At 41.0% G+C, this 12,141-nt stretch overlaps 1 protein-coding gene across 1 annotated transcript in view; it reads right to left on the reverse strand.

The window, feature by feature from the left end:
- The window catches only part of crp (transcription factor cropped), a 140,025-nt gene that overhangs the window by 21,332 nt on the left and 106,552 nt on the right, over positions 1-12,141 (reverse strand). The window lies entirely within an intron of this gene.

The following is a 12,141-nucleotide window of genomic DNA, read 5'->3' on the forward strand; positions in this document are numbered from 1 at the left end:
CAGGTTAGTCACGATTACACTGAAAGACCATGGGCTCTCGCGGTTTATACGGTCCGTTCGACCCAAGTTCCTACGCACGTGCCGAAATCTCGTTAGACGATTATTCGCTCTGCAAAAGTCCACGCGGGCCAAGGCCGCTCACCGGCTGCGGCGGCAGCTACGATTTATGCCGCAAATAACAATTTATAGTGCGTGAGATCGCCTCTTTCTCTTTTCTCGAACAAGCCGCCAATTTTGTCTTCTCAGATCGCCTATATAACATTTGTACATTTTAATATTGAAAAGAATTGTATCATTCAAAAACATTTCCGATTCGCAAATGTCATTTAAATTTTTAAAGTTCTCGTTTTAATAAAGGTATAGAAGATTTAAAAAATTGTAAATCTTGACAATTATATTTTCCCGACAATAATAATAAATAAAAGAGTGAAAAATTGTTTAAAGCACTCGGAAGCGAGAAACGGATTTTTAATCCGTCAATTACTCCGCTTCCGTTTTCGCTATCTGCAAAAATGTGGAGTACGACAGCTGTGCGGTCGCCTGTCTGAATGGGGTGACGATCGATACGGAGGTACAAGATGAGAAGGGCGAAATAATGCCGGCAGCTGGCGATCGAAAGAGAGGAACATTCGCTGCAACGCGCGATCGCGTGTCTGAGTTCGTGACCCCACCTGCTGAACTCGTTTCCACGAAGCAGGGTCACAACTGCCCTCAGATAATCGACGAAACGATGTTGCGTACCGCAAATGCATGCGTTGGTTTTTTCTTTACACGTGTGGCAACATTCTATCAAATAAATATACACAAATTTACGTGAAAAAAAAAATATCGAGTAATCATTTGCGTTTAATCAAAAAATTATTAATTTTACTCCTCTTCTCCTCTCGACTTTATTTACTATCATTCCGCTTTGATCAGGTCTTTTCCCAAGTATATTTACACCTTTAAAGCGCAAAGATTCATCATTCCGAGTTCGGCGCTCTTTGGAGATTAACATTGGTGCAAATAACGTTTTATAATTTCGCTATGCAATTTGTTCTTATATGGAACGCATTGATTCGGGAAAGAAATTGGCCGCTTTCGACACGATACAACACTTTTGCACCGCTGTCGTTGCACGCAACCGTGGTGTTCTACTACTAACTGGTTCTTCTACTACTAGTTTTCTCCTCCTTCGCTCCCGCGTCCTTTCGTCTTTTCGGGAGCTCTCGCTCCCTTTCACACTTTCTCCCTTTGCTTTCTGCGAGAGAGAGAGCTCCCACCAAGGACTCGCGGCTCTTCTATCTTCGAATCCTTCTTTCCTTCTTCGGTTCGCGAGAGAACTTTCGCGTCGAGAATCTCTCCGCCGCCTCGGCAATCAGATTTCTTTCTTCTTGTTGCAGCGGCGACGACAGCATTCCAAAGCATTCGAGAGAAAGAGAGAAAGAGAGTGCAATTTACCAAAGTCACCCTCTTTGGCTACACTCGCGCGATCGTTTACGATTCCGCGCGCGAATCCAACAGGAATTCCCAGCTATTCGCGTTGCCCTATTGTTCCCGTTTACGAATCGTCCTTCCACGCTGTGTCTCTCCACTCGGGGCTACAAATTGCCGTCGTGATGGCAGACGTTAAATGAAAGAGGCATGAAAGGATAGAGCGGTATCAGATGCAAGATATACGAACTTTAGTTATAATTGACGCATCGCTGCGCAATTATTAATTATATTCTAATAATTTTAGCGATCGCGTATATGGGAGCAATTGAAAAAAATTGTATTTTTTTGCATATAATAATTCTTAATCTTCAATATAATGATTTCTACTTAATGAAACTTTCTTGCAATTTCTACTGTCACTTCTGATGATAAAATGGGCTAAGCATAGCTCCAACAGTTATAGAATTAATAACAAGTCCTACTTAAATCTGTCTGCTGTGCATACTTAATCTTGTTCCACCGAGGGAAGACAACGGCGGTCCGGATCGCCGTAATTAATTGCTGTTATTGCACCGTGCGTTTTATGCGCTTAATTACGTAAGATGCACGAACGAAAATTTTCGAGGCGGAACGACGCCAATGATTTACCGATAAAATCGCTCGTTATGACTCTGTTATTATTATTATATCGTAATTAACCCGATTATAAAAGCGACAGCTTACTCGCAAATGCATTCCTTCGTACTGGCGTGTAGAAAACATGGAAGGTGCACATGATTAATATTTCTCAAAGCAATTCGATAAATAAGCAATTAGTCGTCAATCTCTAATAATAGTGCGTTTAGTGTAAAAATAATTAAGAGTGGTAATTTAGACTCTCTCGCTCCTTTGATATTTCATTATAACTGCATAAGGAAAAAGAAACTTAGATAATTAGCCAGAGTTAAATTTCCTTGAAGAGAACATATCTCAACAATGAAAGTTTCAACGCGATTTAAAGCATTAAATAGTATATTGTGTATCAAGTGCGGAAAGTTGATGGCGGCGTGGGAAATCGGCCGCTTTCCGCACAGAAAACACGCACACAAAGTGCCACTTTGCCTGCACGTGTAATACAAAAAATCTTTCTACCTAAAACGAATAATCTTGTTCTTTGTCTCTCTCGATCTCTTTTTCTGTTTCCAATGTCGCAATACGCGATTACATATTTCGCGAGAAAGTCGAATATGGAGATTCGCACCGGGTCTAATTAGGGTTCTCGGCGATGAGGTAACGAGGAAGCGAGGTATGCCAGACCGGGGTATATGCGCGGAAAAGAGATAAAAAAGATGGGCCGGACGTTTTCGAAGCACCTTCCTGGAAGGGAATCCTTTGTGACCGCCGTGTATGCTAAGTAAGCGGCGTCCTAAGACGAAACCAGAGATGCTAGAAATTCGAACCGGCTTCACGACGGTCTACAGCAGAATCGCTGGACCGGACGTTGAAAAACGACTAGTGTCCGCTTTCGTTTACGATGACGAAATCGCGACATAATATGCGGCAAAACAGAATTTCGCGCTTACGTGGCAGCCAGCCTTCACCGTAGTTTAGCTGAATGACAATCGAGAAATTGGACACGTGCTAAAAACAAATAATATTCGCGACAGAAAGCTTTTTTCAGTTTATATGGGAAAGAAAAAACTGTGTTAAAGTTGATACAAAAAATCTCTAAAAAAAAATTATAATTATAATTTGAAATAATCTAGCGGAGAAGGGCGAAAACAATATATTTTCTGTACACGAAACGGCTCTCTAACTAAGTTTCAAGGTCTCTGGGTTTCATGTCGCGACGCAATTATGGTAGAAAGTAATAGTACCGATAATTGGGCAAGCTTTTTTTCTTTTTACCTAATTCGTGCTCAATTGTAGTGATTCGTGCGGGACACGTCGCCTATTACCACACGTGTGTGTTTCCTATACACAAACATATAATTTCCCCACAACCGTACGATTATTACGCGAGAGACGCGACGCGACTCTCCCTCCGAGATCTCGCGCGGTGCTGAAAATTCTCGAGGCTTAATCGACGACGACGAGCGAGCGACCGCGAAAGTATAATATTCCATAGAAGAGAGATATATTTCGCGCTTCGCCATTTACTCCGTTCTCTTCTCTCTTTCTCTCCAAGGGAGAATTATAAATCGGGCGCATTTGTTCGTACGTCACGGTACATCGCGACGAGGCGTCGCGGCGGCGCCAGACGTCGGTCGGCGCGCACGAAAAGCGCTTTTCCGCGTGCGGCCGCGTGAACGAAAATACGTTTTCCGCGAAACGCGCGCTCTCTCTTCCGTCGTCGTGCACCGTCCTGCTCTTCGAGCTTCCCTGCCCTCTCCCTATGCTTTCATGTTGCGATCTCAAAGCGCTCTGTCGCCGTACCGTAATTAAAAACGTTTATTGCCGCCTCCTTGTACACGACGAAACGAGAGAGAGAGAGAGACTGTCTGCTCTCTTCGAGCGTGTGAATGATATTCCGCGCGCGGATATTACTTCTCTCCCAAAAGTGGACGAAAATGGCTCTCGCTCTCGTGCGAGTTAATTTTTAAATCGCGTTAAAATGACTGGCCAGAGCACATTCCAATCTCGGGAGATATAGTGGATGTATTAAAAGAGAGCGCTCCCTTCTCTCGTTTTCCTCTGCCGCTCGCTGAAATTCCCTCTTATGTGCGGAAAATTTCTACAATTAGTCTGTCTATACCGTTAAAGCGCAATCGCGTTGCATGATAAATATGAAAAAAAAAAAAAAAAAACTGCAGAAGAATAGCGCTTTAAGTGCAATGCTATTTTACTAACAATTTTATATTTATATATTTAGTAATTTTTACTTGTAAAATTTGCGTTCGCGTTTATTCCTTTTTTTAGTATAATAAATTTCAACTATTTACCTTCAAGATATATGTATGTAAAGAGTAGTAATGTTCATTATTATAGCCCTATTGTTGCATTGGATTTATGATGGCATTGTAAATTAAAAGGCATGAAAGAGAAAAGATAGAAGAGAGCAAAAACAAGCAAAAGGACATCAAAGAGTAATTGTAAGACATAAACGAAGAAGAGAAGGTGTCGGACAAGAGTGACCACCAGTCGTGGTGTTATGCAACTGCATTCTGAGCGTGGTATGTTCTCATACGTGCACTCGAGGACATTACTCTCTGTGACACGACTCGTCATTTACTCGGATTTTAATGCAATCCAAAAGGATATGCTCGGTAAATTTGTAATATTATCATTAATTAATATTTTTGTAATAATTGTCGATTTTCGTAGTAAAAATATATATTAGATGGTAGCATATAAAAATTAGAAACAGAGTAATTTTAATTAATTTAAAATCATCTTTCTTAAAAGTAAATATAATAGGATATGCTTTTTGAAATTCAATATTCGATATATGCATGTCTTTTGTCGTAATTCTAAAATAAATTGTAAATCACGAATAACTCCTACTTATAATTATTATAAGAAAAATATTCTTACGATACAGGCCGACTAGTTTGACAGCAGAATGATTTTGTGTTCATACCTGTAACAAAAAAGAAAGACAGCAATTAGTATAAATTTGTATACGCGTAATATAAGATGAGTAAAAATAATGTTACGAAATAGCTAATCAAACGAACCGCGAGAAGAAGACTACCGTCAAAAGTGAACAATACGATAATAATATTTTAGAAAGTACTTCCGATCGATAGCCACACGTCACTTATGAGGGACGGAAATCATGTAGAAATTCTCCGAACGTATATAAACGTTAAGTGTGACGAGCGTCCGTTCGTCACCTACATATAGATCGGTCGACATATGAGCGACGCTTAAGCTTATCTTAAACGAGCGAGCAAAGACGGCTGACGACGGACGTTTGTGAAAGCTCGAAAATCGATCGTGATCGGGCAAGTTGATGAGAGAGAATCGACATATTCGACTTGATCCGCTTATGGCGGTGGATAGACGCGTTCTCGAAGCTTGTCAACGCGTGGAAGGGAATTCTCTCGGAGATTTCTACAATATATTATATATATATAGGTCTCTCGCACATCTTACGCCTCACGTTTACGCGTGATCGGTAGTCGATTAGCATAAATACATAACGTTCACGTAACAACTTTGCCGCGGTTCAACATACCTCTCGTCGTCGTTAGACTCTACGCGCCGGCTATATAAAATGCAACCGGCAGGAATGCGCGTGGGAATGCGTATGCGTGCATATGTGCGTGCGTATTCAGGAGAGAGGAGAGTTATGCGTTCTCGATGCGAATCGATATTAACGGCCCTCGACCGCGCGCCTATTGCATACCACGTATCGTTTCGACTAAGTAATCTTCGCCTCTGATTGAAGAGAGAGAGAGGGAGAAGCAGAACACGTGGAGAAATGCCTGCTATATATTTACGAGTTCTTTCATTTTTAATCTTCCCTTTATTACTTGTATCTTGTACGAATGAGATAGATAATGAAACATTTTTTTCCTTCTCTTTCGAGAAATCCTTCTTGGATGATAGTTAACGTTGAACATTATTGATGTCGAATTCTCGTCCGATATGAATAGAATATCTCGAATACAATGCATTTTTCTGAGATTACTGCTGAAAATTTTACAACATAATTTCCAGACTTATTTGTGTTTTATACATATCATATGTGATGTATTACGCATATATCGATGTAGCCAGGCCAAATCAATTTACTCCGATATCCATTACGTTCGGAAATGTCAGTCTCACGATTTTCAAGAAATTGCAAAACGAGATTTCTGGGAAATATGTTATGTACGATGCGATAAATTGTTATATAAAATTATTTCGTATTTTATCAGAAAAATCTTATTTATCTTTCAATATGAAAAAAATTGCCGAAGAAAATAATTTCTTGCTTGCGAATCGTTATTCGATACAGCTGCACCGAACGCCATGTTTAATATTCTCAGATGAAAAAAATTCGAATAATCGGATCAGTGCGCATACAAATGGGTCAATAGACATATCCTTTGTCGGATTTGAAGGCGCGTATCGAATCGATGGATATCCAAAGGCGTCGAGTTGCTGGCTTATGGGATTTCCAGCGATACTCTGGTTACAGACAAGTTTGTCACCGGTAATCTGTTTGGCGTGCAATACTTCCCATCTGGCATTTTACAAAGCACACATAAATTGTGAGTCATTCTTTTTTTTTTTTTATGATAAATTATTTCTATAATTTTATCATTTATTTCTTTCATGTAAAAATACTTTTCTTCACGATCAACACAAAATAATTTTCAATATACGGGGAATTACGATGTGCGGATGTTTATGTTTCAAGAAAAATATTTACTCAATTCTGCTCCAAGAAATACAAACTTTCATTAAATCTGCTAGCTTCATTATTATCATTTAAGTGGCATAATTAAATGTGAATTGAGTGCTAATTTATGGTACTAATCGCAAATTTTACATATTAATAATATCGTCGCGAAATTAATTACAGTACTGAGTTGAAAAAAAGTTAATAACGAGATTTCAAAAATCTCGATTCACACGAGATACCGTGACACGACGATATGGGCAAATGAGAATAAGAATATACGTTTTAGATAGTGATCGAAGATAAGCGATTTATTATAATGATTTTACTAACGAAGCAAAAACACGTTTGCGAAGATCGTACAAAACGATTGTGATATAAAATATATAATGAAAGAGAGAGAAAAACACGGAGAGCCAAAAAGAAGGATCTATAGCTATATACACACAAATGACGAGGACGAGCGTGCATCTGATATCTTGGTCCGAGTGCAACACGACGGGTTGTGGCTGCATTCCCGAGGGAGAATCAACGTCGATAGCGCGACGGGCGTGCAATTACTGGCTTCAGCCAGACTCATGGAAAAGCCGGTAATTAGTTAGCGCGCTCCAGATTCGATGTTTGAGCAGATAAGCTGGCGCCTCGGCCGCCACCGTGACAGCGACGCCAGCTCGCAATCCACTGGTTCATGGTCAAGGCCAAGGTCACGTCGCGTACTCACGACGGTCGTTGCTTTTATCGCAAGCCTTTCTTTTACAGAATACGATTTCATTTATTTAGTTGGACATGTTAATCAGCCTAATCGTAGTGTCTTCGACCGTATCCATTTGGTTTTATCATACTCAAGTTCTATCGTTCCGATGAGATTCAATTTAATTAATCTTATCTCTCAACGTAGCTATTCTTCGGAAAATTATTAAATAAGTAAATCCATTTATTCAAAGGAGTACCTACACTCCGGAGATAATTTTCTTTTAGAATTTAATAGTAAATATTAATCAGAGAAACTCTTCCAATATATTGTCCGATTACTATTCAGGGTAAATTCTAAGAAAAAAATTCTCTCTGTGTATATGAAAACATAGTGCTTTTTTTAATGTAAAAAAATGAAATTTCTTTTGACTCGCAAGGCAAAGCGAGTTGATTTTGTGGGCAGCATCCCGCAGAACTGCGAGTGAGCGAGAGTCGCGTTCACAAAAGAGCGGTGGTTTCGGTATCGCGTCACGCATAGCAGATTAGCGACGCCAACGTGGCGTGTTAGTTAGACCGCGTGCTCGCGTGCATCCGACACTCTTCACGTGAGATTCCAGGAGCGCGATCGAGTGTCAGTAGTTGGTTCTCTCGTGAGAACGGATATGCGAGAGAAAGAGAGAGAGATCCGACCCGTTGATCCATGTGCTGGCGGCACCGTGTTCTGTGCAAGCATCGCGACGACCACCAAGGCTACTCCTTGGTGGTTTGACTCGAGACAGAGAACTTTGCACGCTTCTATTTGTCCGATCGTGCCTTATCATCCCCGCGGACAAGAAGACAGCGATAAGTCGCCACGATCGACTCCCGCAATCGGTTCGCATCCGATCGGATCCGGTGTAAAGTTATACGTCGTCGTTGTATACCTTGCACTTTTCTCTCTCCGATAATCTCGACTAATAAAATAAATCGCTATTCTCTCTCTCTCTCGACTTATTTTCTTTCCTCTTCGTAGAAGCGCTCATCCGGAAATAAATCGTCCATTACCGAAGTCGAACATGTGTGCGACTTAAATCGTAAAGGATCATATATTCGATCGTTCATTTCGATTTCTGCTCACGAGGGAATGACATAAATGGTGGCCTCGACGTAGATCGGAAGTTATTTTGCGCGAGACAAATTGCCGGCTATTGGCCGGTTGTCTTAAGTGCTTGCGACGTTATTACGTCAAACGGAGCTGAGTACCGACGAGACGAATCGAAGCTCGTTTAAACGACCGGGAGTCTCAAGACGGCGGGAATCAAGGGTTTATCTTCCTGTACGTCGATCCGAGCCATTGCGGTATAATGCACTCGGTTTCATTATCGCGACAGTGAAAAACGCCGAGTTTTCCCCGCCTTTTTTCACCGACGCGACGCGCTCGTAATAGCGAATTTATGACTGTATTAATTCCGCGCCATATGATAGCCGGGATAAAATTATGTGCACCGCGAACGATAATAATAATCCGACTGGTGTAAAATATACGTAGGCGCTTCGATAATTACCGATAAGGGAATCAATCGCTCGTGAGAAGGATTTAAGTATAATTGCGAGTTGATATAAACGCATTATATTCGTAATGAAAGTAATTACCGCGTGAATATGTTCGATCATGAGTTTGATGCTTGGCTAATGAGCGAATAAAAATAAAACGACGATCTTTTTTTTAGATTCTCATCCTCTCCGGTTGGCTGCGCTCATTTTTCGAGCCTGAAAACGCAATGAATTTTATTATTCAACACATATATACGTAAACTTAGTTCGTTATCTTTGACACGATGACCATGTACGCGTCACGGAGTGACAGCAAACCCCATACATTTTTTTTACGACACGCAGGACCATGAGAAACACGGGTGACGCATGGTGGTATCCGTGGAAACGTCCCTGACATCGGATTTCCAGAGTCCGGTCGGATTTATACGCGCGCTCGCGTGTAAACAACCGAGAGGGTGAGGCGTGTATGTACCAGAAGGCCAGCCCGGGGAAACTAGTTGCACACATTCGTCGTGGAATCGCGCCGCTCGCATTGTGAATCGTGCCGAGATAGCTAGGTAGGTAGGTAGGTAGGTAGGTAGATAGGTAGGTAGAGGTAGATATCCAGTAGCACGTGGCCGTTTATGGGAGACACGATTTCCCATTGGATGCCGAGAGCCGGCGGAGGCATCGGGCATCGCGGACGACCGTGACCTTGACTGTCGACAAGGACAGTGAAACACGGCGAACGTACAGGCCCGCTCACAACGGGCGGGACCTTGCGAATTTCGACGCGGTCTCACGCGGGTTTATCGCCTTATCGCCTTCGAGCGATTCTTTTATGCAAGCGAGAGTCGACTGAATATTCCGATGAGGACGGCGATTTGCGCGTGCAACTTGAACGATGTTGTCTGAAAACGGAAACGACCCGTCGCGCAATTTCGAACAATGTATTCCTTCGTCGAGTCTTAACCGTACTGATTTTTAATCGCGTGTGCAAATATTTTAAATATGATATATTAAGTATAAATAATTTATACGCATGATCTTTCTCTCTTTCTCTATAAACAAATTATTTATTAATATATATATATTATATTTAGATTCTTGCTTGAATAATATATTCGCTAATCTTTCCAATTAAGGATTTATCAGAGAGATTCTTTAAATTCCTCGAGTCTAATCGCGCAAAATAATAGCTGCATTATTTTAGGATGTTTGAAATATATTAGGAAAATTTAATAGCATATATTTCATCATCACGTCTTTTTATCGCAAATATTATTTTAAAATAAAAAAACTAATGGATATTTCATGGATTAATATATAAATTTTTAAACGATCATACACCATTCGGTGTGAAAGATGAATAGTCCGTCAGAGACTTGAAACGATTATCTTGATAATCATAGCTTGTGAAAGTCAAAGGTGCTCGTAAAAGCTTCTCAGTGTCAAAGTGTACGGCCATTCCTACACGAGGTTCGCGTGTGAACCAGACTTGAGGCACACGCGTGCAGAGATACCGAATGCAGCAAGGATACGAAAGAGGAGAAAGGCTCGATGCTTGAACATGGCTTGTTTGCATTCCATGACCATGAAATGATCGTTCGTCTTTCGTGAAAATTATCGTTGCATACTGTAACGCGATATATACCTTTATCCCTCTTCTTCATCTTGCTCTTCTGACAATTGGAATAAAATATGCGAAATGTGCGTGTACGAAACCAATTTTAAAGAGCATGGCATAATTTTTATTTAGAGTAACTCTTGTGTTAATCAAAAGATGGCAATTCTATATAAGGAAATTATATCTTTCTTAAAATTTACATATTATATGTAATATATGTTAATTTGTGATAGGTAAAAATTTAACAATTAATATAAGAAAATTTACGTAAGCTGCGGAAGTAAATATTTACGTAAACATTGATATCTTCCTAACTCTTCCTAACTCAATTCTACATAGCGAGTACTATCTGCATTTCTGCATCTTTTTGCAGTAAACCTGATTCCACGTTCCTGAAGGTCTATCACGATAAGATGATGCGCGCACGCAAACTCCATTTCGAATCCCTAATCGTAATGAGCGTAATAAGGGTATCTACTTTGCCATGGAAAGTAGCTGGTAAGTAAGTAGATAAGTACGGAAAATCGTCGAATCAATGCGATGGTGGAAGATAATCGCGATGCACATCTCGCGATTCTTCCGCAGGTCATTTTATAATATTTATGCATTTAAAAGCGCCTTGATATCGCTGCGAAAAGCTCCGGCTGTCTATCGAACTTAAACTCCATTTCAGCACGATGCAAGCCAAGTAGTTGCCGAGCCCTCGAGAAACTTTAATATCTCGCGTCGTGAGAGATTAAAGATTCAACCGCCGCTGCTTGTCATTCTATCGGCACGTTACTGCAGGAGAGAAAAAGAAAAACGACAGAGGGTGCGTGAGAGAGAGAAAGAAGCCGCCAAATTGCGAATCCCTTCGTTTCGCTTCGCCCTACGACCTCCGGCGATCCATCTTCACCCTCTTCTTCGTTTCTGCCTCTTCCTTTCTCTCTTTCTTTCTCTGTCAACGAGGCGTCGCGACGTTAAGTCACACTCTTATGCCGTCACCCCGTTAAACCGTTTGCACAGCCTTTTCGGGCGTGACGAAAGCGCTCTTGAGAGGAACCGTTCCCTGTTTTAGAAAATATATTTTCATCCCGCGATGCGCGCAAAGACTCGACAAAGACTCGCGACGCTATACTCTCCTCTCTGATTTCCGTCAAACTTTCGCGTAGAATCTTATACGCGCGTATTCTGTCATCTACGCGAATGGCTGGCAAAACAAATGGAAATCAAAGTTTTGTCTTTCGCTCGAATTATTTTCTCAATTCGATTTGCTCCCAACACACCTTTTTGTTATTTCAATTCACTATTATTCCCATTGAAAGGGAGTAATTATAAAGCAATTACGGCATGATATTTAAATTGTATGCCGCGGTCAATAGACTGATTTGCATCTTACGATGCTGCAATAGCGTGCCGCGCCCTGGTGACAGTCAATCATACTGAATGCTCGCAATGCACGTGAGAAAGAGGCAGGAAGAAAGACATATAGTGTATGCATTTATGCACGTACAGCTCGTATACGCTTATGCGCGTATAATATCCTCCGAAGAAATGTACGACGACACGAAATCTTTTAAGACAAGCGGAAACACGA

The sequence above is a fragment of the Nylanderia fulva genome, unplaced genomic scaffold (genome assembly GCF_048542155.1).
Source record: "Nylanderia fulva isolate GAGA-0341 unplaced genomic scaffold, ASM4854215v1 Scaffold28, whole genome shotgun sequence".
In the NCBI taxonomy this organism is placed as follows: domain Eukaryota; kingdom Metazoa; phylum Arthropoda; class Insecta; order Hymenoptera; family Formicidae; genus Nylanderia; species Nylanderia fulva.